Raw genomic sequence first — 27,479 nt, forward strand, 5'->3', positions numbered from 1 at the left:
GTTCTAAAAGAAGCAGCACTGGGTTCTCTCCTGATAACAGGTGAGTAAATCGGAATTCGTAGTTCGGTTGATTTTAGAGGAATATTTGTACTTTTCAAAAGTGGACACTTAGAAACTTTTCTGGTGAAAACCACACAATGGATTCCTATGGAAGGAAATACAAGTTAGTGGTAAGTACGCTTAGAATAACTTTTCAGGGTCAGTGCTGGGCTAAAAGATGCAGCCCTCGGTTCTCTCCTGATAACAGGTGAGTAAATCGATATTCGTAGTTCGGCTGATTTTAGAGGAATATTTGTACGTTTCAAAATTGGACACTTATCTGGTGAAAACCTCACAATGGATTCCTATGGAAGGAAATACAAGTTACTGGTAAGTATGCTTAGAATTACTTTTCAGAGTCAGTGCTGTTCTAAAAGAAGCAGAACTGGGTTCTCTCCTGATAACAGGTGAGTAAATCGGAATTCAAAGTTCGGCTGATTTTAGAGGAATATTTGTAAGTGTCTATAATGGACACTTAGAAACTTTTCTGGTGAAAACCACACACTGGATTCCTATGGAAGGAAATACAAGTTACTGGTAAATCTGCTTAGAACTACTTTTCAGGGTCACTGCTGGGCTAAAAGATTCAGCCGTCGGTTGTCTCCTGATAACAGGTGAGTAAATCGGAATTCGTAGTTCGGCTGATTTTAGAGGAATAATTGCAAATTTCAAAATTGGACACTTATCTGGTGAAAACCACACAATGGATTCCTATGGAAGGATATACAAGTGACTGGTAAGTACGCTTAGAATTACTTTTCAGAGTCAGTGCTGGGCTGAAAGATGAAGCACTGGGTTCTCCCCCTATTAACAGGTGAGTAATTCGGAATTCGTAGTTCGGATGATTTTAGAGGAATATTTGTAAGTTTCATTAATGGACACTTAGAAACAAGTTACCGGTATGTACGCTTAGAATTACTTTTCAGGGTCAGTGCTGGGCTAAAAGATGCAGCCCTCGGTTCTCTCCTGATAACAGGTGAGTAAATCGTTATTCGTTGTTCGGCTGATTTTAGAGGAATATTTGTACGTTTCAAAATTGGACACTTATCTGGTGAAAGCCACACAATGGATTCCTATAAAAGGAAATACAAGTTACTGGTAAGAACGCTTACAATAACCTTTCAGGGTCAGTGCTGGGCTGAAAGATGCAGCACTGGGTTCTCTCCTGATAACTGGTGAGTAAATCGGAATTCGTAGTTTGGCTGATTTTAGAGGAATATTTGTACGTTTAAAAATTGGACACTTAGAAACTTTTTTGGTGAAAACCACACAATGGATTCCTATGGAAGGAAATACAAGTTACTGGTAAGTATGCTTAGAATTACTTTTCAGGGTCAGTGCTGTTTTGAAAGAAGCAGCACTGGGTTCTCTCCTGATAACAGGTGAGTAAATCAGAATTCGTAGTTCGGCTGATTTTAGAGGAATATTTGTACATTTCTAAATTGGACACTTATCTGGTGAAAACCACACAATGGATTCCTATGGAAGGAAATACAAGTTACTGGTAAGTACGCTTAGAATTAATTTTCAGAGTCAGTGCTGGTCTAAAAGATGCAGCACTGGGTTCTCTCCTGATAACAGGTGAGTAAATCGGAATTTGAAGTTCGGCTGATTTTAGAGGAATATTTGTATGTTTCAAAAATGGACACTTACAAACTTTTCTGGTGAAAACCACACAATGGATTCCTATGGAAGGAAACACAAGTTAGTGGTAAATACGCTTAGAATAACTTTTCAGGGTCAGTGCTTGGCTAAAAGATGCAGCCCTCAGTTCTCTCCTGATAACAGGTGAGTAAATCGATATTCGTAGTTCGGCTGATTTTAGAGGAATATTTGTACGTTTCAAAATTGGACACAGAAACTCTTCTGGTGAAAACCACACAATGGATTCCTATGGAAGGAAACACAAGTTACTGGTAAGTATGCTTAGAATTACTTTTCAGAGTCAGTGCTGTTCTAAAAGGTACAGCACTGGGTTCTCTCCTGATAACAGGTGAGTAAATCGGAATTCGTAGTTCGGCTGATCTTAGAGGAATATTTCTACATTTCAAAATTGGACACTTAGAAACTTTTCTGGTGAAAACCACACAATGGATTCCTATGGAAGGAAATACAAGTTACTGGTAAGTACGCTTAGAATTACTTTTCAGGGTCAGTGCTGGGCTGAAAGATGCAGCACTGGGTTTGCTCCTGATAACTGGTGAGTAAATCGGAATTCGTAGTTCGGCTGATTTTAGAGGAATATTTGTAAGTTTCAATAATGGACACTTAGAAACAAGTTACCGGTATGTACGCTTAGAATTACTTTTCAGGGTCAGTGCTGGGCTAAAAGATGCAGCCCTCGGTTCTCTCCTGATAACAGGTGAGTAAATCGTTATTCGTTGTTCGGCTGATTTTAGAGGAATATTTGTACGTTTCAAAATTGGACACTTATCTGGTGAAAGCCACACAATGGATTCCTATAAAAGGAAATACAAGTTACTGGTAAGAACGCTTACAATAACTTTTCAGGGTCAGTGCTGGGCTGAAAGATGCAGCACTGGGTTCTCTCCTGATAACTGGTGAGTAAATCGGAATTCGTAGTTTGGCTGATTTTAGAGGAATATTTGTACGTTTCAAAATTGGACACTTAGAAACTTTTCTGGTGAAAACCACACAATGGATTCCTATGGAAGGAAATACAAGTTACTGGTAAGTATGCTTAGAATTACTTTTCAGGGTCAGTGCTGTTTTAAAAGAAGCAGCACTGGGTTCTCTCCTGATAACAGGTGAGTAAATCGGAATTCGTAGTTCGGCTTATTTTAGAGGAATATTTGTAAGTTTCTATAATGGACACTTAGAAACTTTATTGGTGAAAACCACACACTGGATTCCTATGGAAGGAAATACAAGTTACTGGTAAATCTGCTTAGAACTACTTTTCAGGGTCAGTGCTGGGCTAAAAGATTCAGCCGTCGGTTCTCTCCTTATAACAGGTGAGTAATTCGGAATTCGTAGTTCGGATGATTTTAGACGAATATTTGTAAGTTTCAAAAATGGACACTTAGAAACAAGTTACCGGTAAGTACGCTTAGAATTACTTTTCAGGGTCAGTGCTGGGCTAAAAGATGCAGCCCTCGGTCCTCTCCTGATAACAGGTGAATAAATCGTTATTTGTTGTTCAGCTGATTTTAGAGGAATATTTGTACGTTTCAAAATTGGACACTTATCTGGTGAAAACCTCACAATGGATTCCTATGGGAGGAAATATAAGTTACTGGTAAGTATGCTTAGAATTACTTTTCAGAGTCAGTGCTGTTCTAAAAGAAGCAGCATTGGGTTCTCTCCTGATAACAGGTGAGTAAATCGGAATTCGTAGTTCGGCTGATTTTAGAGGAATATTTGTACTTTTCAAAATTGGACACTTCGAAACTTTTCTGGTGAAAACCATACAATGGATTCCTATGGAAGGAAATACAAGTTACTGGTAAGTACGCTTAGAATTACTTTTCAGAGTCAGTGCTTGTCTAAAAGTTGCAGCTCTGTGTTCTCTCTTGATAACAGGTTAGTAAATCGGAATTCGTAGTTCGGCTGATTTTAGAGGAATATTTGTAAGTTTCTATAATGGACACTTAGAAACCTTTCTGGTGAAAACCACACACTGGATTCCTATGGAAGGATATACAAGTGACTGGTAAGTACGCTTAGAATTACTTTTCAGAGTCAGTGCTGGGCTGAAAGATGCAGCACTGGGTTCTCTCCTGATAACAGGTGAATAATTCGGAATTCGTAGTTCGGATGATTTTAGAGGAATATTTGTAAGTTTCAAAAATGGACACTTAGAAACAAGTTACCGGTAAGTACGCTTAGAATTACTTTTCAGGGTCAGTGCTGGGCTAAAAGTTGCAGCCCTCGGTTCTCTCCTGATAACAGGTGAGTAAATCGTTATTCATTGTTCGGCTGATTTTAGAGGAATATTTGTACGTTTCAAAATTGGACACTTATCTGGTGAAAACCTCAAAATGGATTCCTATGGAAGGAAATACAAGTTACTGGTAAGTATGCTTAGAATTACTTTTCAGAGTCAGTGCTGTTTTAAAAGAAGCAGAACTGGGTTCTCTCCTGATAACAGGTGAGTAAATCGGAATTCGAAGTTCGGCTGATTTTAGAGGAATATTTGTACTTTTCAAAATCGGACACTTATCTGGTGAAAACCACACAATGGATTCTTATAAAAGGAAATACAAGTTACTGGTAAGTACGCTTAGAATTTCTTTTCAGGGTCAGTGCTGGGCAGAAAGATGCAGCACTGGGTTCTCTCCTGATAACAGGTGAGTAAATCGGAATTCGTAGTTCGGCTCATTTTTATAGGAATATTTGTACGTTTCAAAAATGGATACTTAGAAAGTTTTCTGGTGAAAACCACACAATGGATTCTTATGGAAGGAAATACAAGTTACTGGTAAGTACGCTTAGAATTACTTTTCAGAGTCAGTGATGTTCTAAAAGGTGCAGCACTGGGTTCTCTCCTGATAACAGGTGAGTAAATCGGAATTCGTAGTTCGGCTGATTTTAGAGGAATATTTGTATGTTTAAAAATGGACTCTTAGAAACTTTTCTAGTGAAAACCACACTATGGATTCCTATGGAAGGAAATACAAGTTAGTGGTAAATACGCTTAGAATAACTTTTCTGGGTCAGTGCTTGGCTAAAAGATGCAGCCCTCGGTTCTCTCCTGATAACAGGCGAGTAAATCGATATTCGTAGTTCGGCTGATTTTAGAGGAATATTTGTACGTTTCAAAATTGGACACTTAGAAACTCTTCTGGTGAAAACCACACAATGGATTCCTATGGAAGGAAACACAAGTTACTGGTAAGTATGCTTAGAATTACTTTTCAGAGTCAGTGCTGTTCTAAAAGGTGCAGCACTGGGTTCTCTCCTGATAACAGGTGAGTAAATCGGAATTCGTAGTTCGGCTGATCTTAGAGGAATATTTCTACATTTCAAAATTGGACACTTAGAAACTTTTCTGGTGAAAACCACACAATGGATTCCTATGGAAGGAAATACAAGTTACTGGTAAGTACGCTTAGAATTACTTTTCAGGGTCAGTGCTGGGCTGAAAGATGCAGCACTGGGTTCTCTCCTGATAACTGGTGAGTAAATCGGAATTCGTAGTTCGGCTGATTTTAGAGGGATATTTGTACGTTTCAAAAATAGACACTTAGAAACTTTTCTGGTGAAAACCACACAATGGATTCCTATGGAAGGAAATACAAGTAAGTGGTAAGTACGCTTAGAATAACTTTTCAGGGTCAGTGCTGGGCTAAAAGATGCAGCCCTCGGTTCTCTCCTGATAACAGGTGAGTACATCGATATTCGTAGTTCGGCTGATTTTAGAGGAATATTTGTACGTTTCAAAAACTGGACACTTAGAAACTTTTCTGGTGAAAACCACACAATGGATTCCTATGGAAGGAAACACAAGTTACTGGTAAGTATGCTTAGAATTACTTTTCAGAGTCAGTGCTGTTCTAAAAGGTACAGCACTGGGTTCTCTCCTGATAACAGGTGAGTAAATCGGAATTCGTAGTTCGGCTGATCTTAGAGGAATATTTCTACATTTCAAAATTGGACACTTAGAAACTTTTCTGGTGAAAACCACACAATGGATTCCTATGGAAGGAAATACAAGTTACTGGTAAGTACGCTTAGAATTACTTTTCAGGGTCAGTGCTGGGCTGAAAGATGCAGCACTGGGTTTGCTCCTGATAACTGGTGAGTAAATCGGAATTCGTAGTTCGGCTGATTTTAGAGGAATATTTGTAAGTTTCAATAATGGACACTTAGAAACAAGTTACCGGTATGTACGCTTAGAATTACTTTTCAGGGTCAGTGCTGGGCTAAAAGATGCAGCCCTCGGTTCTCTCCTGATAACAGGTGAGTAAATCGTTATTCGTTGTTCGGCTGATTTTAGAGGAATATTTGTACGTTTCAAAATTGGACACTTATCTGGTGAAAGCCACACAATGGATTCCTATAAAAGGAAATACAAGTTACTGGTACGAACGCTTACAATAACTTTTCAGGGTCAGTGCTGGGCTGAAAGATGCAGCACTGGGTTCTCTCCTGATAACAGGTGAGTAAATCGGAATTCGTAGTTCGGCTGATTTTAGAGAAATATTTGTAAGTTTCTATAATGGACACTTAGAAACTTTATTGGTGAAAACCACACACTGGATTCCTATGGAAGGAAATACAAGTTACTGGTAAATCTGCTTAGAACTACTTTTCAGGGTCAGTGCTGGGCTAAAAGATTCAGCCGTCGGTTCTCTCCTTATAACAGGTGAGTAATTCGGAATTCGGAGTTCGGATGATTTTAGACGAAAATTTGTAAGTTTCAAAAATGGACACTTAGAAACAAGTTACCGGTAAGTACGCTTAGAATTACTTTTCAGGGTCAGTGCTGGGCTAAAAGATGCAGCCCTCGGTCCTCTCCTGATAACAGGTGAATAAATCGTTATTTGTTGTTCAGCTGATTTTAGAGGAATATTTGTACGTTTCAAAATTGGACACTTATCTGGTGAAAACCTCACAATGGATTCCTATGGGAGGAAATATAAGTTACTGGTAAGTATGCTTAGAATTACTTTTCAGAGTCAGTGCTGTTCTAAAAGAAGCAGCATTGGGTTCTCTCCTGATAACAGGTGAGTAAATCGGAATTCGTAGTTCGGCTGATTTTAGAGGAATATTTGTACTTTTCAAAATTGGACACTTAGAAACTTTTCTGGTGAAAACCATACAATGGATTCCTATGGAAGAAAATACAAGTTACTGGTAAGTACGCTTAGAATTACTTTTCAGAGTCAGTGCTTGTCTAAAAGATGCAGCTCTGGGTTCTCTCTTGATAACAGGTGAGTAAATCGTTATTCGTTGTTCGACTGATTTTAGAGGAATATTTGTACGTTTCAAAATTGGACACTTATCTGGTGAAAACCTCAAAATGGATTCCTATGGAAGGAAATACAAGTTACTGGTAAGTATGCTTAGAATTACTTTTCAGAGTCAGTGCTGTTCTAAAAGAAGCAGAACTGGGTTCTCTCCTGATAATAGGTGAGTAAATCGGAATTCGAAGTTCGGCTGATTTTAGAGGAATATTTGTACTTTTCAAAATCGGACACTTATCTGGTGAAAACCACACAACGGATTCTTATAAAAGGAAATACAAGTTACTGGTAAGTACGCTTAAAATTTCTTTTCAGGGTCAGTGCTGGGCAGAAAGATGCAGCACTGGGTTCTCTCCTGATAACAGGTGAGTAAATCGGAATTCGTAGTTCGGCTCATTTTTATAGGAATATATGTACGTTTCAAAAATGGATACTTAGAAACTTTTCTGGTGAAAACCACACAATGGATTCTTATGGAAGGAAATACAAGTTACTGGTAAGTACGCTTAGAATTACTTTTCAGAGTCAGTGATGTTCTAAAAGGTGCAGCACTGGGTTCTCTCCTGATAACAGGTGAGTAAATCGGAATTCGTAGTTCGGCTGATTTTAGAGGAATATTTGTACGTTTCAAAATTGGACCCTTAGAAACTTTTCTAGTGACAACCACACAATTGATTCTTATGGAAGGAAATACAATTATTGGTAAGTATTCTTAGAATTACTTTTCAGAGTCAGTGCTGGTCTAAAAGATGCAGCACTGGGTTCTCTCCTGATAACAGGTGAGTAAATCGGAATTCGTAGTTCGGCTGATTTTAGAGGAATATTTGTATGTTTCAAAAATGGACTCTTAGAAACTTTTCTAGTGAAAACCACACAATGGATTCCTATGGAAGGAAATACAAGTTAGTGGTAAATACGCTTAGAATAACTTTTCAGGGTCAGTGCTTGGCTAAAAGATGCAGCCCTCGGTTCTCTCCTGATAACAGGCGAGTAAATCGATATTCGTAGTTCGGCTGATTTTAGAGGAATATTTGTATGTTTCAAAATTGGACACTTAGAAACTCTTCTGGTGAAAACCACACAATGGATTCCTATGGAAGGAAACACAAGTTACTGGTAAGTATGCTTAGACTTACTTTTCAGAGTCAGTGCTGTTCTAAAAGGTGCAGCACTGGGTTCTCTCCTGATAACAGGTGAGTAAATCGGAATTCGTAGTTCGGCTGATCTTAGAGGAATATTTCTACATTTCAAAATTGGACACTTAGAAACTTTTCTGGTGAAAACCACACAATGGATTCCTATGGAAGGAAATACAAGTTACTGGTAAGTACGCTTAGAATTACTTTTCAGGGTCAGTGCTGGGCTGAAAGATGCAGAACTGGGTTCTCTCCTGATAACTGGTGAGTAAATCGGAATTCGTAGTTCGGCTAATTTTAGAGGGATATTTGTACGTTTCAAAAATAGACACTTAGAAACTTTACTGGTGAAAACGTCACAATGGATTCCTATGGAAGGAAATACAAGTAAGTGGTAAGTACGCTTAGAATAACTTTTCAGGGTCAGTGCTGGGCTAAAAGATGCAGCCCTCGGTTCTCTCCTGATAACAGGTGAGTACATCGATATTCGTAGTTCGGCTGATTTTAGAGGAATATTTGTACGTTTCAAAAACTGGACACTTAGAAACTTTTCTGGTGAAAACCACACAATGGAGTCCTATGGAAGGAAATACAAGTTACTGGTAAGTACGCTTAGAATCAATTTTCAGAGTCAGTGCTGGTCTAAAAGATGCAACACTGGGTTCTCTCCTGATAACAGGTGAGTAAATCGGAATCCGTAGTTCGGCTGATTTTAGAGGAATATTTGTACGTTTCAAAATTGGACACTTAGAAACTTTTCTGGTGAAATCCACACAATGGATTACTATGGAAGGAAATACAAGTTACTGGTAAGTACGCTTAGAATTACTTTTCAGAGTCAGTGCTTGTCTAAAAGATGCAGCTCTGGGTTCTCTCCTGATAACAGGTGAGTAAATCGGAATTCGTAGTTCGGCTGATTTTAGAGGAATATTTGTAAGTGTCTATAATGGACACTTAGAAACTTTTCTGGTGAAAACCACACACTGGATTCCTATGGAAGGAAATACAAGTTACTGGTACATCTGCTTAGAACTACTTTTCAGGGTCAGTGCTGGGCTAAAAGATTCAGCCGTCGGTTCTCTCCTGATAACAGGTGAGTAAATCGGAATTTGTAGTTCGGCTGATTTTAGAGGAATATTTGTATATTTCAAAATTGGACACTTATCTGGTGAAAACCACACAATGGATTCCTAAGGAAGGATATACAAGTGACTGGTAAGTACGCTCAGAATTACTTTTCAGAGTCAGTGCTGGGCTGAAAGATGCAGCACTGGGTTATCTCCTGATAACAGGTGAGTAATTCGGAATTCGTAGTTTGGATGATTTTAGAGGAATATTTGTAAGTTTCAAAAATGGACACTTAGAAACAAGTTACCGGTAAGTATGCTTAGAATTACTTTTCAGGGTCAGTGCTGGTCTAAAAGATGCAACACTGGGTTCTCTCCTGATAACAGGTGAGTAAATCGGATTTCGTAGTTCGGCTGATTTTAGAGGAATATTTGTACGTTTCAAAATTGGACACTTTAGAACTTTTCTGGTGAAAACCACACAATGGATTACTATGGAAGGAAATACAAGTTACTGGTATGTACGCTTAGAATTACTTTTCAGAGTCAGTGCTTGTCTAAAAGATGCAGCTCTGGGTTCTCTCCTGATAACAGGTGAGTAAATCGGAATTCGTAGTTCGTCTGATTTTAGAGGAATATTTGTAAGTGTCTATAATGGACACTTAGAAACTTTTCTGGTGAAAACCACACACTGGATTCCTATGGAAGGAAATACAAGTTACTGGTAAATCTGCTTAGAACTACTTTTCAGGGTCAGTGCTAGGCTAAAAGATTCAGCCCTCGGTTCTCTCCTGATAACAGGTGAGTAAATCGTTATTCGTTGTTCGGCTGATTTTAGAGGAATATTTGTAAGTGTCTATAATGGACACTTAGAAACTTTTCTGGTGAAAACCACACACTGGATTCCTATGGAAGGAAATACAAGTTACTGGTAAATCTGCTTAGAACTACTTTTCAGGGTCAGTGCTGGGCTAAAAGATTCAGCCCTCGGTTCTCTCCTGATAACAGGTGAGTAAATCGTTATTCGTTGTTCGGCTGATTTTAGAGGAATATTTGTACGTTTCAAAATCGGACACTTATCTGGTGAAAACCACACAATGGATTCTTATAAAAGGAAATACAAGTTACTGGTAAGTACACTTAGAATTACTTTTCAGGGTCAGTGCTGGGCAGAAAGATGCAGCACTGGGTTCTCTCCTGATAACAGGTGAGTAAATCGGAATTCGTAGTACGGCTCATTTTAAAGGAATATTTGTACGTTTCAAAAATGGATACTTAGAAACTTTTCTGGTGAAAACCACACAATGGATTCTTATGGAAGGAAATATAAAGTTACTGGTAAGTACGCTTAGAATTACTTTTCAGTGCTGTTCTAAAAGGTGCAGCACTGGGTTCTCTCCTGATAACAGGTGAGTAAATCGGAATTCGTAGTTCGGCTGATTTTAGAGGAATATTTGTATGTTTCAAAAATGGACTCTTCGAAACTTTTCTGGTGAAAACCACACAATGGATTCCTATGGAAGGAAATACAAGTTAGTGGTAAATACGCTTAGAATAACTTTTCAGGGTCAGTGCTGGGCTAAAAGATTCAGCCGTCGGTTCTCTCCTGATAACAGGTGAGTAAATCGGAATTCGTAGTTCGGCTCATTTTAAAGGAATATTTGTACGTTTCAAAAATGGATACTTAGAAACTTTTCTGGTGAAAACCACACAATGGATTCTTATGGAAGGAAATACAAGTTACTGGTAAGTACGCTTAGAATTACTTTTCAGTGCTGTTCTAAATGGTGCAGCACTGGGTTCTCTCCTGATAACAGGTGAGTAAATTGGAATTCGTAGTTCGGCTCATTTTAAAGGAATATTTGTACGTTTCTAAAATGGATACTTAGAAACTTTTCTGGTGAAAACCACACAATGGATTCTTATGGAAGGAAATACAAGTTACTGGTAAGTACGCTTAGAATTACTTTTCAGTGCTGTTCTAAAAGGTGCAGCACTGGGTTCTCTCCTGATAACAGGTGAGTAAATCGGAATTCGTAGTTCGGCTGATTTTAGAGGAATATTTGTATGTTTCAAAAATGGACTCTTCGAAACTTTTCTGGTGAAAACCACACAATGGATTCCTATGGAAGGAAATACAAGTTAGTGGTAAATACGCTTAGAATAACTTTTCAGGGTCAGTGCTTGGCTAAAAGATGCAGCCCTCGGTTCTCTCCTGATAACAGGCGAGTAAATCGATATTCGTAGTTCGGCTGATTTTATAGGAATATTTGTACGTTTCAAAATTGGACACTTAGAAACTCTTCTGGTGAAAACCACACAATGGATTCCTATGGAAGGAAACACAAGTTACTGGTAAGTATGCTTAGAATTACTTTTCAGAGTCAGTGCTGTTCTAAAAGGTGCAGCACTGGTTTCTCTCCTGATAACAGGTGAGTAAATCGGAATTCGTAGTTCGGCTGATCTTAGAGGAATATTTCTACATTTCAAAATTGGACACTTAGAAACTTTTCTGGTGAAAACCACACAATGGATTCCTATGGAAGGAAATACAAGTTACTGGTAAGTACGCTTAGAATTACTTTTCAGGGTCAATGCTGGGCTGAAAGATGCAGCACTGGGTTCTCTCCTGATAACAGGTGAGTAAATCGAAATTCGTAGTTCGGCTGATTTTAGACGAATATTTGTATGTTTCAAAAATGGACTCTTCGAAACTTTTCTGGTGAAAACCACACAATGGATTCCTATGGAAGGAAATACAAGTTAGTGGTAAATACGCTTAGAATAACTTTTCAGGGTCAGTGCTTGGCTAAAAGATGCAGCCCTCGGTTCTCTCCTGATAACAGGCGAGTAAATCGATATTCGTAGTTCGGCTGATTTTATAGGAATATTTGTACGTTTCAAAATTGGACACTTAGAAACTCTTCTGGTGAAAACCACACAATGGATTCCTATGGAAGGAAACACAAGTTACTGGTAAGTATGCTTAGAATTACTTTTCAGAGTCAGTGCTGTTCTAAAAGGTGCAGCACTGGTTTCTCTCCTGATAACAGGTGAGTAAATCGGAATTCGTAGTTCGGCTGATCTTAGAGGAATATTTCTACATTTCAAAATTGGACACTTAGAAACTTTTCTGGTGAAAACCACACAATGGATTCCTATGGAAGGAAATACACGTTACTGGTAAGTACGCTTAGAATTACTTTTCAGGGTCAGTGCTGGGCTGAAAGATGCAGCACTGGGTTCTCTCCTGATAACTGGTGAGTAAATTGGAATTCGTAGTTCGGCTGATTTTAGAGGGATATTTGTACGTTTCAAAATTGGACACTTAGAAACTTTTCTGGTGAAATCCACACAATGGATTACTATGGAAGGAAATACAAGTTACTGGTAAGTACGCTTAGAATTACTTTTCAGAGTCAGTGCTTGTCTAAAAGATGCAGCTCTGGGTTCTCTCCTGATAACAGGTGAGTAAATCGGAATTCGTAGTTCGGCTGATTTTAGAGGAATATTTGTAAGTGTCTATAATGGACACTTAGAAACTTTTCTGGTGAAAACCACACACTGGATTCCTATGGAAGGAAATACAAGTTACTGGTAAATCTGCTTAGAACTACTTTTCAGGGTCAGTGCTGGGCTAAAAGATTCAGCCGTCAGTTCTCTCCTGATAACAGGTGAGTAAATCGGAATTTGTAGTTCGGCTGATTTTAGAGGAATATTTGTATATTTCAAAATTGGACACTTATCTGGTGAAAACCACACAATGGATTCCTAAGGAAGGATATACAAGTGACTGGTAAGTACGCTCAGAATTACTTTTCAGAGTCAGTGCTGGGCTGAAAGATGCAGCACTGGGTTATCTCCTGATAACAGGTGAGTAATTCGGAATTCGTAGTTTGGATGATTTTAGAGGAATATTTGTAAGTTTCAAAAATGGACACTTAGAAACTTTTCTGTTGAAAACCACACAATGGATTCCTATGGAAGGAAATACAAGTTACTGGTAAGTATGCTTAGAATTACTTTTTAGGGTCAGTGCTGTTTAAAAGAAGCAGCACTGGGTTCTCTCCTGATAACAGGTGAGCAAATCGGAATTCGTAGTTCGGCTGATTTTAGAGGAATATTTGTACATTTCTAAATTGGACACTTATCTGGTGAAAACCACACAATGGATTCCTATAAAAGGAAATACAAGTTACTGGTAAGTACGCTTACAATTACTTTTCAGGGTCAGTGCTGGTCTAAAAGATGCAAAACTGGGTTCTCTCCTGATAACAGGTGAGTAAATCGGAATTCGTAGTTCGGCTGATTTTAGAGGAATATTTGTACATTTCAAAATTGGACACTTAGAAACTTTTCTGGTGAAAATCACACAATGGATTACTATGGAAGGAAATACAAGTTACTGGTATGTACGCTTAGAATTACTTTTCAGAGTCAGTGCTTGTCTAAAAGATGCAGCTCTGGGTTCTCTCCTGATAACAGGTGAGTAAATCGGAATTCGTAGTTCGGCTGATTTTAGAGGAATATTTGTAAGTGTCTATAATGGACACTTAGAAACTTTTCTGGTGAAAACCACACACTAGATTCCTATGGAAGGAAATACAAGTTACTGGTAAATCTGCTTAGAACTACTTTTCAGGGTCAGTGCTGGGCTAAAAGATTCAGCCCTCGGTTCTCTCCTGATAACAGGTGAGTAAATCGGAATTTGTAGTTCGGCTGATTTTAGAGGAATATTTGTATATTTCAAAATTGGACACTTATCTGGTGAAAACCACACAATGGATTCCTATGGAAGGAAATACAAGTTAGTGGTATATACGCTTAGAATAACTTTTCAGGGTCAGTGCTTGGCTAAAAGATGCAGCCCTCGGTTCTCTCCTGATAACAGGCGAGTAAATCGATATTCGTAGTTCGGCTGATTTTATAGGAATATTTGTACGTTTCAAAATTGGACACTTAGAAACTCTTCTGGTGAAAACCACACAATGGATTCCTATGGAAGGAAACACAAGTTACTGGTAAGTATGCTTAGAATTACTTTTCAGAGTCAGTGCTGTTCTAAAAGGTGCAGCACTGGTTTCTCTCCTGATAACAGGTGAGTAAATCGGAATTCGTAGTTCGGCTGATCTTAGAGGAATATTTCTACATTTCAAAATTGGACACTTAGAAACTTTTCTGGTGAAAACCACACAATGGATTCCTATGGAAGGAAATACACGTTACTGGTAAGTACGCTTAGAATTACTTTTCAGGGTCAGTGCTGGGCTGAAAGATGCAGCACTGGGTTCTCTCCTGATAACTGGTGAGTAAATTGGAATTCGTAGTTCGGCTGATTTTAGAGGGATATTTGTACGTTTCAAAATTGGACACTTAGAAACTTTTCTGGTGAAATCCACACAATGGATTACTATGGAAGGAAATACAAGTTACTGGTAAGTACGCTTAGAATTACTTTTCAGAGTCAGTGCTTGTCTAAAAGATGCAGCTCTGGGTTCTCTCCTGATAACAGGTGAGTAAATCGGAATTCGTAGTTCGGCTGATTTTAGAGGAATATTTGTAAGTGTCTATAATGGACACTTAGAAACTTTTCTGGTGAAAACCACACACTGGATTCCTATGGAAGGAAATACAAGTTACTGGTAAATCTGCTTAGAACTACTTTTCAGGGTCAGTGCTGGGCTAAAAGATTCAGCCGTCAGTTCTCTCCTGATAACAGGTGAGTAAATCGGAATTTGTAGTTCGGCTGATTTTAGAGGAATATTTGTATATTTCAAAATTGGACACTTATCTGGTGAAAACCACACAATGGATTCCTAAGGAAGGATATACAAGTGACTGGTAAGTACGCTCAGAATTACTTTTCAGAGTCAGTGCTGGGCTGAAAGATGCAGCACTGGGTTATCTCCTGATAACAGGTGAGTAATTCGGAATTCGTAGTTTGGATGATTTTAGAGGAATATTTGTAAGTTTCAAAAATGGACACTTAGAAACTTTTCTGTTGAAAACCACACAATGGATTCCTATGGAAGGAAATACAAGTTACTGGTAAGTATGCTTAGAATTACTTTTTAGGGTCAGTGCTGTTTAAAAGAAGCAGCACTGGGTTCTCTCCTGATAACAGGTGAGCAAATCGGAATTCGTAGTTCGGCTGATTTTAGAGGAATATTTGTACATTTCTAAATTGGACACTTATCTGGTGAAAACCACACAATGGATTCCTATAAAAGGAAATACAAGTTACTGGTAAGTACGCTTACAATTACTTTTCAGGGTCAGTGCTGGTCTAAAAGATGCAAAACTGGGTTCTCTCCTGATAACAGGTGAGTAAATCGGAATTCGTAGTTCGGCTGATTTTAGAGGAATATTTGTACATTTCAAAATTGGACACTTAGAAACTTTTCTGGTGAAAATCACACAATGGATTACTATGGAAGGAAATACAAGTTACTGGTATGTACGCTTAGAATTACTTTTCAGAGTCAGTGCTTGTCTAAAAGATGCAGCTCTGGGTTCTCTCCTGATAACAGGTGAGTAAATCGGAATTCGTAGTTCGGCTGATTTTAGAGGAATATTTGTAAGTGTCTATAATGGACACTTAGAAACTTTTCTGGTGAAAACCACACACTAGATTCCTATGGAAGGAAATACAAGTTACTGGTAAATCTGCTTAGAACTACTTTTCAGGGTCAGTGCTGGGCTAAAAGATTCAGCCCTCGGTTCTCTCCTGATAACAGGTGAGTAAATCGGAATTTGTAGTTCGGCTGATTTTAGAGGAATATTTGTATATTTCAAAATTGGACACTTATCTGGTGAAAACCACACAATGGATTCCTATGGAAGGAAATACAAGTTAGTGGTATATACGCTTAGAATAACTTTTCAGGGTCAGTGCTTGGCTAAAAGATGCAGCCCTCGGTTCTCTCCTGATAACAGGCGAGTAAATCGATATTCGTAGTTCGGCTGATTTTATAGGAATATTTGTACGTTTCAAAATTGGACACTTAGAAACTCTTCTGGTGAAAACCACACAATGGATTCCTATGGAAGGAAACACAAGTTACTGGTAAGTATGCTTAGAATTACTTTTCAGAGTCAGTGCTGTTCTAAAAGGTGCAGCACTGGTTTCTCTCCTGATAACAGGTGAGTAAATCGGAATTCGTAGTTCGGCTGATCTTAGAGGAATATTTCTACATTTCAAAATTGGACACTTAGAAACTTTTCTGGTGAAAACCACACAATGGATTCCTATGGAAGGAAATACAAGTTACTGGTAAGTACGCTTAGAATTACTTTTCAGGGTCAATGCTGGGCTGAAAGATGCAGCACTGGGTTCTCTCCTGATAACAGGTGAGTAAATCGAAATTCGTAGTTCGGCTGATTTTAGACGAATATTTGTATGTTTCAAAAATGGACTCTTCGAAACTTTTCTGGTGAAAACCACACAATGGATTCCTATGGAAGGAAATACAAGTTAGTGGTAAATACGCTTAGAATAACTTTTCAGGGTCAGTGCTTGGCTAAAAGATGCAGCCCTCGGTTCTCTCCTGATAACAGGCGAGTAAATCGATATTCGTAGTTCGGCTGATTTTATAGGAATATTTGTACGTTTCAAAATTGGACACTTAGAAACTCTTCTGGTGAAAACCACACAATGGATTCCTATGGAAGGAAACACAAGTTACTGGTAAGTATGCTTAGAATTACTTTTCAGAGTCAGTGCTGTTCTAAAAGGTGCAGCACTGGTTTCTCTCCTGATAACAGGTGAGTAAATCGGAATTCGTAGTTCGGCTGATCTTAGAGGAATATTTCTACATTTCAAAATTGGACACTTAGAAACTTTTCTGGTGAAAACCACACAATGGATTCCTATGGAAGGAAATACACGTTACTGGTAAGTACGCTTAGAATTACTTTTCAGGGTCAGTGCTGGGCTGAAAGATGCAGCACTGGGTTCTCTCCTGATAACTGGTGAGTAAATTGGAATTCGTAGTTCGGCTGATTTTAGAGGGATATTTGTACGTTTCAAAATTGGACACTTAGAAACTTTTCTGGTGAAATCCACACAATGGATTACTATGGAAGGAAATACAAGTTACTGGTAAGTACGCTTAGAATTACTTTTCAGAGTCAGTGCTTGTCTAAAAGATGCAGCTCTGGGTTCTCTCCTGATAACAGGTGAGTAAATCGGAATTCGTAGTTCGGCTGATTTTAGAGGAATATTTGTAAGTGTCTATAATGGACACTTAGAAACTTTTCTGGTGAAAACCACACACTGGATTCCTATGGAAGGAAATACAAGTTACTGGTAAATCTGCTTAGAACTACTTTTCAGGGTCAGTGCTGGGCTAAAAGATTCAGCCGTCAGTTCTCTCCTGATAACAGGTGAGTAAATCGGAATTTGTAGTTCGGCTGATTTTAGAGGAATATTTGTATATTTCAAAATTGGACACTTATCTGGTGAAAACCACACAATGGATTCCTAACGAAGGATATACAAGTGACTGGTAAGTACGCTCAGAATTACTTTTCAGAGTCAGTGCTGGGCTGAAAGATGCAGCACTGGGTTATCTCCTGATAACAGGTGAGTAATTCGGAATTCGTAGTTTGGATGATTTTAGAGGAATATTTGTAAGTTTCAAAAATGGACACTTAGAAACTTTTCTGTTGAAAACCACACAATGGATTCCTATGGAAGGAAATACAAGTTACTGGTAAGTATGCTTAGAATTACTTTTTAGGGTCAGTGCTGTTTAAAAGAAGCAGCACTGGGTTCTCTCCTGATAACAGGTGAGCAAATCGGAATTAGTAGTTCGGCTGATTTTAGAGGAATATTTGTACATTTCTAAATTGGACACTTATCTGGTGAAAACCACACAATGGATTCCTATAAAAGGAAATACAAGTTACTGGTAAGTACGCTTACAATTACTTTTCAGGGTCAGTGCTGGTCTAAAAGATGCAACACTGGGTTCTCTCCTGATAACAGGTGAGTAAATCGGAATTCGTAGTTCGGCTGATTTTAGAGGAATATTTGTACATTTCAAAATTGGACACTTAGAAACTTTTCTGGTGAAAATCACACAATGGATTACTATGGAAGGAAATACAAGTTACTGGTATGTACACTTAGAATTACTTTTCAGAGTCAGTGCTTGTCTAAAAGATGCAGCCCTGGGTTCTCTCCTGATAACAGGTGAGTAAATCGGAATTCGTAGTTCGGCTGATTTTAGAGGAATATTTGTAAGTGTCTATAATGGACACTTAGAAACTTTTCTGGTGAAAACCACACACTAGATTCCTATGGAAGGAAATACAAGTTACTGGTAAATCTGCTTAGAACTACTTTTCAGGGTCAGTGCTGGGCTAAAAGATTCAGCCCTCGGTTCTCTCCTGATAACAGGTGAGTAAATCGGAATTTGTAGTTCGGCTGATTTTAGAGGAATATTTGTATATTTCAAAATTGGACACTTATCTGGTGAAAACCACACAATGGATTCCTAAGGAAGGATATACAAGTGACTGGTAAGTACGCTCAGAATTACTTTTCAGAGTCAGTGCTGGGCTGAAAGATGCAGCACTGGGTTATCTCCTGATAACAGGTGAGTAATTCGGAATTCGTAGTTAGGATGATTTTAGAGGAATATTTGTAAGTTTCAAAAATGGACACTTAGAAACAAGTTACCGGTAAGTATGCTTAGAATTACGTTTCAGGGTCAGTGCTGGTCTAAAAGATGCAACACTGGGTTCTCTCCTGATAACAGGTGAGTAAATCGGATTTCGTAGTTCGGCTGATTTTAGAGGAATATTTGTACGTTTCAAAATTGGACACTTTGAAACTTTTCTGGTGAAAACCACACAATGGATTACTATGGAAGGAAATACAAGTTACTGGTATGTACGCTTAGAATTACTTTTCAGAGTCAGTGCTTGTCTAAAAGATGCAGCTCTGGGTTCTCTCCTGATAACAGGTGAGTAAATCGGAATTCGTAGTTCGTCTGATTTTAGAGGAATATTTGTATGTGTCTATAATGGACACTTAGAAACTTTTCTGGTGAAAACCACACACTGGATTCCTATGGAAGGAAATACAAGTTACTGGTAAATCTGCTTAGAACTACTTTTCAGGGTCAGTGCTGGGCTAAAAGATTCAGCCCTCGGTTTTCTCCTGATAACAGGTGAGTAAATCGGAATTCGTAGTTTGGCTGATTTTAGAGGAATATTTGTATATTTCAAAATTGGACACTTATCTGGTGAAAACCACACAATGGATTCCTATAGGAGGATATACAAATGACTGGTAAGTACGCATAGAATTACTTTTCAGAGTCAGTGCTGGGCTGAAAGATGCAGCACTGGGTTATCTCCTGATAACAGGTGAGTAATTCTGGAATTCGTAGTTCGGATGATTTTAGAGGAATATTTGTAAGTTTAAAAAATGGACACTTAGAAACAAGTTACCGGTAAGTATGCTTAGAATTACTTTTCAGGGTCAGTGCTGTTCTAAAAGATGCAGCCTCGGTTCTCTCCTGATAACAGGTGAGTAAATCGTTATTCGTTGTTCGGCTGATTTTAGAGGAATATTTGTACGTTTCAAAATTGGACACTTATCTGGTGAAAACCTCACAATGGATTCCTATGGAAGGAAATACAAGTTACTGGTAAGTATGCTTAGAATTACTTTTCAGAGTCAGTGCTGTTCTAAAAGAAGCAGAACTGGGTTCTCTCCTGATAACAGGTGAGTAAATCGGAATTCGAAGTTCGGCTGATTTTAGAGGAATATTTGTACTTTTCAAAATCGGACACTTATCTGGTGAAAACCACACAATGGATTCTTATAAAAGGAAATACAAGTTACTGGTAAGTACACTTAGAATTACTTTTCAGGGTCAGTGCTGGGCAGAAAGATGCAGCACTGGGTTCTCTCCTGATAACAGGTGAGTAAATCGGAATTCGTAGTTCGGCTCATTTTAAAGGAATATTTGTACGTTTCAAAAATGGATACTTAGAAACTTTTCTGGTGAAAACCACACAATGGATTCTTATGGAAGGAAATACAAGTTACTGGTAAGTACGCTTAGAATTACTTTTCAGTGCTGTTCTAAAAGGTGCAGCACTGGGTTCTCTCCTGATAACAGGTGAGTAAATCGGAATTCGTAGTTCGGCTGATTTTAGAGGAATATTTGTACGTTTCAAAATTGGACACTTTGAAACTTTTCTGGTGAAAACCACACAATGGATTACTATGGAAGGAAATACAAGTTACTGGTATGTACGCTTAGAATTACTTTTCAGAGTCAGTGCTTGTCTAAAAGATGCAGCTCTGGGTTCTCTCCTGATAACAGGTGAGTAAATCGGAATTCGTAGTTCGTCTGATTTTAGAGGAATATTTGTATGTGTCTATAATGGACACTTAGAAACTTTTCTGGTGAAAACCACACACTGGATTCCTATGGAAGGAAATACAAGTTACTGGTAAATCTGCTTAGAACTACTTTTCAGGGTCAGTGCTGGGCTAAAAGATTCAGCCCTCGGTTTTCTCCTGATAACAGGTGAGTAAATCGGAATTCGTAGTTTGGCTGATTTTAGAGGAATATTTGTATATTTCAAAATTGGACACTTATCTGGTGAAAACCACACAATGGATTCCTATAGGAGGATATACAAATGACTGGTAAGTACGCATAGAATTACTTTTCAGAGTCAGTGCTGGGCTGAAAGATGCAGCACTGGGTTATCTCCTGATAACAGGTGAGTAATTCTGGAATTCGTAGTTCGGATGATTTTAGAGGAATATTTGTAAGTTTAAAAAATGGACACTTAGAAACAAGTTACCGGTAAGTATGCTTAGAATTACTTTTCAGGGTCAGTGCTGTTCTAAAAGATGCAGCCTCGGTTCTCTCCTGATAACAGGTGAGTAAATCGTTATTCGTTGTTCGGCTGATTTTAGAGGAATATTTGTACGTTTCAAAATTGGACACTTATCTGGTGAAAACCTCACAATGGATTCCTATGGAAGGAAATACAAGTTACTGGTAAGTATGCTTAGAATTACTTTTCAGAGTCAGTGCTGTTCTAAAAGAAGCAGAACTGGGTTCTCTCCTGATAACAGGTGAGTAAATCGGAATTCGAAGTTCGGCTGATTTTAGAGGAATATTTGTACTTTTCAAAATCGGACACTTATCTGGTGAAAACCACACAATGGATTCTTATAAAAGGAAATACAAGTTACTGGTAAGTACACTTAGAATTACTTTTCAGGGTCAGTGCTGGGCAGAAAGATGCAGCACTGGGTTCTCTCCTGATAACAGGTGAGTAAATCGGAATTCGTAGTTCGGCTCATTTTAAAGGAATATTTGTACGTTTCAAAAATGGATACTTAGAAACTTTTCTGGTGAAAACCACACAATGGATTCTTATGGAAGGAAATACAAGTTACTGGTAAGTACGCTTAGAATTACTTTTCAGTGCTGTTCTAAAAGGTGCAGCACTGGGTTCTCTCCTGATAACAGGTGAGTAAATCGGAATTCGTAGTTCGGCTGATTTTAGAGGAATATTTGTACGTTTCAAAATTGGACACTTTGAAACTTTTCTGGTGAAAACCACACAATGGATTACTATGGAAGGAAATACAAGTTACTGGTATGTACGCTTAGAATTACTTTTCAGAGTCAGTGCTTGTCTAAAAGATGCAGCTCTGGGTTCTCTCCTGATAACAGGTGAGTAAATCGGAATTCGTAGTTCGTCTGATTTTAGAGGAATATTTGTAAGTGTCTATAATGGACACTTAGAAACTTTTCTGGTGAAAACCACACACTGGATTCCTATGGAAGGAAATACAAGTTACTGGTAAATCTGCTTAGAACTACTTTTCAGGGTCAGTGCTAGGCTAAAAGATTCAGCCCTCGGTTCTCTCCTGATAACAGGTGAGTAAATCGTTATTCGTTCGGCTGATTTTAGAGGAATATTTGTACGTTTCAAAATTGGACACTTATCTGGTGAAAACCTCACAATGGATTCCTATGGAAGGAAATACAAGTTACTGGTAAGTATGCTTAGAATTACTTTTCAGAGTCAGTGCTGTTCTAAAAAAAGCAGAACTGGGTTCTCTCCTGATAACAGGTGAGTAAATCGGAATTCGAAGTTCGGCTGATTTTAGAGGAATATTTGTACTTTTCAAAATCGGACACTTATCTGGTGAAAACCACACAATGGATTCTTATAAAAGGAAATACAAGTTACTGGTAAGTACACTTAGAATTACTTTTCAGGGTCAGTGCTGGGCAGAAAGATGCAGCACTGGGTTCTCTCCTGATAACAGGTGAGTAAATCGGAATTCGTAGTACGGCTCATTTTAAAGGAATATTTGTACGTTTCAAAAATGGATACTTAGAAACTTTTCTGGTGAAAACCACACAATGGATTCTTATGGAAGGAAATACAAGTTACTGGTAAGTACGCTTAGAATTACTTTTCAGTGCTGTTCTAAAAGGTGCAGCACTGGGTTCTCTCCTGATAACAGGTGAGAAAATCGGAATTCATAGTTCGGCTGATTTTAGAGGAATATTTGTATGTTTCAAAAATGGACTCTTCGAAACTTTTCTGGTGAAAACCACACAATGGATTCCTATGGAAGGAAATACAAGTTAGTGGTAAATACGCTTAGAATAACTTTTCAGGGTCAGTGCTTGGCTAAAAGATGCAGCCCTCGGTTCTCTCCTGATAACAGGCGAGTAAATCTATATTCGTAGTTCGGCTGATTTTAGAGGAATATTTGTACGTTTCAAAATTGGACACTTAGAAACTCTTCTGGTGAAAACCACACAATGGATTCCTATGGAAGGAAACACAAGTTACTGGTAAGTATGCTTAGAATTACTTTTCAGAGTCAGTGCTGTTCTAAAAGGTGCAGCACTGGTTTCTCTCCTGATGACAGGTGAGTAAATCGGAATTCGTAGTTCGGCTGATCTTAGAGGAATATTTCTACATTTCAAAATTGGACACTTAGAAACTTTTCTGGTGAAAACCACACAATGGATTCCTATGGAAGGAAATACAAGTTACTGGTAAGTACGCTTAGAATTACTTTTCAGGGTCAGTGCTGGGCTGAAAGATGCAGCACTGGGGTCTCTCCTATAACTGGTGAGTAAATTGGAATTCGTAGTTCGGCTGATTTTTGAGGGATATTTGTACGTTTCAAAATTGGACACTTAGAAACTTTTCTGGTGAAATCCACACAATGGATTACTATGGAAGGAAATACAAGTTACTGGTAAGTACGCTTAGAATTACTTTTCAGAGTCAGTGCTTGTCTAAAAGATGCAGCTCTGGGTTCTCTCCTGATAACAGGTGAGTAAATCGGAATTCGTAGTTCGGCTGATTTTAGAGGAATATTTGTAAGTGTCTATAATGGACACTTAGAAACTTTTCTGGTGAAAACCACACACTGGATTCCTATGGAAGGAAATACAAGTTACTGGTAAATCTGCTTAGAACTACTTTTCAGGGTCAGTGCTGGGCTAAAAGATTCAGCCGTCGGTTCTCTCCTGATAACAGGTGAGTAAATCGGAATTCGTAGTTCGGCTCATTTTAAAGGAATATTTGTACGTTTCAAAAATGGATACTTAGAAACTTTTCTGGTGAAAACCACACAATGGATTCTTATGGAAGGAAATACAAGTTACTGGTAAGTACGCTTAGAATTACTTTTCAGTGCTGTTCTAAAAGGTGCAGCACTGGGTTCTCTCCTGATAACAGGTGAGTAAATCGGAATTCGTAGTTCGGCTGATTTTAGAGGAATATTTGTATGTTTCAAAAATGGACTCTTCGAAACTTTTCTGGTAAAAACCAAACAATGGATTCCTATGGAAGGAAATACAAGTTAGTGGTAAATACGCTTAGAATAACTTTTCAGGGTCAGTGCTTGGCTAAAAGATGCAGCCCTCGGTTCTCTCCTGATAACAGGCGAGTAAATCGATATTCTTAGTTCGGCTGATTTTATAGGAATATTTGTACTTTTCAAAATTGGACACTTAGAAACTCTTCTGGTGAAAACCACACAATGGATTCCTATGGAAGGAAATACAAGTTACTGGTAAGTACGCTTAGAATTACTTTTCAGAGTCAGTGCTTGTCTAAAAGATTCAGCCGTCGGTTCTCTCCTGATAACAGGTGAGTAAATCGGAATTTGTAGTTCGGCTGATTTTAGAGGAATATTTGTATATTTCAAAATTGGACACTTATCTGGTGAAAACCACACAATGGATTCCTAAGGAAGGATATACAAGTGACTGGTAAGTACGCTCAGAATTAATTTTCAGAGTCAGTGCTGGGCTGAAAGATGCAGCACTGGGTTATCTCCTGATAACAGGTGAGTAATTCGGAATTCGTAGTTTGGATGATTTTAGAGGAATATTTGTAAGTTTCAAAAATGGACACTTAGAAACAAGTTACCGGTAAGTATGCTTAGAATTACTTTTCAGGGTCAGTGCTGGTCTAAAAGATGCAACACTGGGTTCTCTCCTGATAACAGGTGAGTAAATCGGAATTCGTAGTTCGGCTGATTTTAGAGGAATATTTGTACGTTTCAAAATTGGACACTTAGAAACTTTTCTGGTGAAAATCACACAATGGATTACTATGGAAGGAAATACAAGTTACTGGTATGTACGCTTAGAATTACTTTTCAGAGTCAGTGCTTGTCTAAAAGATGCAGCTCTGGGTTCTCTCCTGATAACAGGTGAGTAAATCGGAATTCGTAGTTCGGCTGATTTTAGAGGAATATTTGTAAGTGTCTATAATGGACACTTAAAAACTTTTCTGGTGAAAACCACACACTGGATTCCTATGGAAGGAAATACAAGTTACTGTTAAATCTGCTTAGAACTACTTTTCAGGGTCAGTGCTGGGCTAAAAGATTCAGCCCTCGGTTCTCTCCTGATAACAGGTGAGTAAATCGGAATTTGTAGTTCGGCTGATTTTAGAGGAATATTTGTATATTTCAAAATTGGACACTTATCTGGTGAAAACCACACAATGGATTCCTAAGGAAGGATATACAAGTGACTGGTAAGTACGCTCAGAATTACTTTTCAGAGTCAGTGCTGGGCTGAAAGATGCAGCACTGGGTTATCTCCTGATAACAGGTGAGTAATTCGGAATTCGTAGTTTGGATGATTTTAGAGGAATATTTGTAAGTTTCAAAAATGGACACTTAGAAACAAGTTACCGGTAAGTATGCTTAGAATTACTTTTCAGGGTCAGTGCTGGTCTAAAAGATGCAACACTGGGTTCTCTCCTGATAACAGGTGAGTAAATCGGATTTCGTAGTTCGGCTGATTTTAGAGGAATATTTGTACGTTTCAAAATTGGACACTTTGAAACTTTTCTGGTGAAAACCACACAATGGATTACTATGGAAGGAAATACAAGTTACTGGTATGTACGCTTAGAATTACTTTTCAGAGTCAGTGCTTGTCTAAAAGATGCAGCTCTGGGTTCTCTCCTGATAACAGGTGAGTAAATCGGAATTCGTAGTTCGTCTGATTTTAGAGGAATATTTGTATGTGTCTATAATGGACACTTAGAAACTTTTCTGGTGAAAACCACACACTGGATTCCTATGGAAGGAAATACAAGTTACTGGTAAGTACGCTTAGAATTACTTTTCAGGGTCAGTGCTGGGCTGAAAGATGCAGCACTGGGTTCTCTCCTGATAACTGGTGAGTAAATTGGAATTCGTAGTTCGGCTGATTTTAGAGGGATATTTGTACGTTTCAAAATTGGACACTTAGAAACTTTTCTGGTGAAATCCACACAATGGATTACTATGGAAGGAAATACAAGTTACTGGTAAGTACGCTTAGAATTACTTTTCAGAGTCAGTGCTTGTCTAAAAGATGCAGCTCTGGGTTCTCTCCTGATAACAGGTGAGTAAATCGGAATTCGTAGTTCGGCTGATTTTAGAGGAATATTTGTAAGTGTCTATAATGGACACTTAGAAACTTTTCTGGTGAAAACCACACACTGGATTCCTATGGAAGGAAATACAAGTTACTGGTAAATCTGCTTAGAACTACTTTTCAGGGTCAGTGCTGGGCTCAAAGATTCAGCCGTCGGTTCTCTCCTGATAACAGGTGAGTAAATCGGAATTTGTAGTTCGGCTGATTTTAGAGGAATATTTGTATATTTCAAAATTGGACACTTATCTGGTGAAAACCACACAATGGATTCCTAAGGAAGGATATACAAGTGACTGGTAAGTACGCTCAGAATTACTTTTCAGAGTCAGTGCTGGGCTGAAAGATGCAGCACTGGGTTATCTCCTGATAACAGGTGAGTAATTCGGAATTCGTAGTTTGGATGATTTTAGAGGAATATTTGTAAGTTTCAAAAATGGACACTTAGAAACAAGTTACCGGTAAGTATGCTTAGAATTACTTTTCAGGGTCAGTGCTGGTCTAAAAGATGCAACACTGGGTTCTCTCCTGATAACAGGTGAGTAAATCGGAATTCGTAGTTCGGCTGATTTTAGAGGAATATTTGTACGTTTCAAAATTGGACACTTAGAAACTTTTCTGGTGAAAATCACACAATGGATTACTATGGAAGGAAATACAAGTTACTGGTATGTACGCTTAGAATTACTTTTCAGAGTCAGTGCTTGTCTAAAAGATGCAGCTCTGGGTTCTCTCCTGATAACAGGTGAGTAAATCGGAATTCGTAGTTCGGCTGATTTTAGAGGAATATTTGTAAGTGTCTATAATGGACACTTAGAAACTTTTCTGGTGAAAACCACACACTGGATTCCTATGGAAGGAAATACAAGTTACTGGGAAATCTGCTTAGAACTACTTTTCAGGGTCAGTGCTGGGCTAAAAGATTCAGCCCTCGGTTCTCTCCTGATAACAGGTGAGTAAATCGGAATTTGTAGTTCGGCTGATTTTAGAGGAATATTTGTATATTTCAAAATTGGACACTTATCTGGTGAAAACCACACAATGGATTCCTAAGGAAGGATATACAAGTGACTGGTAAGTACGCTCAGAATTACTTTTCAGAGTCAGTGCTGGGCTGAAAGATGCAGCACTGGGTTATCTCCTGATAACAGGTGAGTAATTCGGAATTCGTAGTTTGGATGATTTTAGAGGAATATTTGTAAGTTTCAAAAATGGACACTTAGAAACAATTTACCAGTAAGTATGCTTAGAATTACTTTTCAGGGTCAGTGCTGGTCTAAAAGATGCAACACTGGGTTCTCTCCTGATAACAGGTGAGTAAATCGGATTTCGTAGTTCGGCTGATTTTAG

Source organism: Triturus cristatus, chromosome 1_1, assembly GCF_964204655.1.
Source record: "Triturus cristatus chromosome 1_1, aTriCri1.1, whole genome shotgun sequence".
NCBI lineage: Eukaryota > Metazoa > Chordata > Amphibia > Caudata > Salamandridae > Triturus > Triturus cristatus.